The following is a 1,865-nucleotide window of genomic DNA, read 5'->3' as shown; positions in this document are numbered from 1 at the left end:
TTTTGCAAAACTAGCTGCACCACTCACTACCCTCACTCGAAAAGAAAAGAAGTATGAATGGACTGAGAGGTGTGAAGAAAGTTTTCAAGAATTAAAACAAAAGCTGACTACTGCACCAATCCTTACTATTCCAAAGGAAGGAGAAAAGTTTGACGTATACAGTGATGCTTCCAAACTGGGGCTGGGAGCGGTATTGATGCAAAATGGAATGGTAATTGTGTATGCGTTTAGACAATTGAAAACTCATGAGAGAAACTATCCTACTCATGATCTTGAATTAGCAGCAGTAGTTTTTGCTTTAAAGATATGGAGGCATTATTTATATGGTGCACAATGTCAGATTTTCACTGATCATAAAAGCCTCAAGTATTTCTTTACACAGAAAGAACTTAATATGAGGCAACGCAGATGGTTGGAGTTAGTAAAGGATTATGATTATGAAATCCTTTATCACCCTGGAAAGGCCAATAGGGTAGTTGATGCTTTAAGTCGTAAGACTACCGAATTAAGTCATATGTCATTGGATAGATTTCCAGTACTTTTACAAAAGGATATTCATTCATTAGGGTTAGAGCTAATTACAGGTAAATTAGCCACTCTACAGATACAACCATCTTACATCCATCTATTTTTGACAAGATGGCAATGGCTCAACGTCAAGATTCTACTCTTGACAAATATTGGAAAGAAGCTGAAGAAGGAAAAGAGACAGAATTTAAAGTCTCTGATAAGGGAATACTTATGTTTCAAGGAAGAATTTGTTCCAAAAGATAAAAATCTTAAGAGTCAAATTCTTTCTGAAGCTCATAATACCCCTTATTCGATACATCCAGGAGCGACTAAGATGTATCAAGATCTAAAACAACACTTTTGGTGGAGATATATGAAAAATGACATCGTGGACTACGTTAGTCGTTGTTTAACATGTCAAAAGGTTAAAGCAGAGCAGAAACGTCCAGCTGGAGAGCTGCAACCGTTAGATGTTCCGGAATGGAAATGGGAGCATATAACTATGGATTTTGTGGTAGGACTACCCAAAACAAGTGAAGGTTATGATGCAATATGGGTAATTATTGATAGATTGACTAAATCTGCCCATTTTGTACCTATAAAAGTGACGTATACCTTAGAAAAGTTAGCAGAGTTATACGTCACCAACATAGTTAGACTGCATGGCATACCATTATCCATTGTCTCAGATCGGGATAGCCGTTTTACCTCCATGTTTTGGAAGAATGTACAAGAAGCCATGGGCTCAGAATTAAGATTTAGCACAACTTTCCATCCTCAGACTGATGGACAATCGGAACGTACCATTCAAATTTTAGAAGATATGCTTAGGGCATGTGTGATGGATTTTAAAGGAGCATGGAATAAGAAACTGTCATTGATTGAATTCTCGTATAACAACAGTTATCAAGCTTCAATCAGTATGCCACCATATGAAGCTTTGTATGGAAGAAAGTGTAGATCTCCCATTCATTGGTATGAAACTAGGGAGAAGCAATTGCATAAGACGGAATTCATTCAGGAGGCAGTTGAATCCATCCAGAAAATCCATCAAAGAATGAAGACGGCACAGGACTGTCAGAAAAGCTATGCTAATAAGCGTAGAGACCCTTGGAGTTTAATGAAGAGGATTCAATCTTCTTGAAGATCGCACATATGAAAGGTGTTATGCGTTTTGGTAAGAAAGGCAAATTGAGCTCAAGGTATATAGGACCTTTCCAGATTGTTAAACGAATAGGGAAAGTAGCCTATCAATTGGCTTTACCGCCAGAATTAGCTGCGGTACATGATGTATTCCACGTCTCAATGTTAAAGAAGTATGTACCCGATTCATCCCATGTTATAAAACATGAACC

This window comes from Morus notabilis, unplaced genomic scaffold (assembly GCF_000414095.1).
Source record: "Morus notabilis unplaced genomic scaffold, ASM41409v2 Scaffold19, whole genome shotgun sequence".
In the NCBI taxonomy this organism is placed as follows: Eukaryota; Viridiplantae; Streptophyta; class Magnoliopsida; order Rosales; family Moraceae; genus Morus; species Morus notabilis.
Note: the sequence above shows the minus strand (reverse complement) of the source record.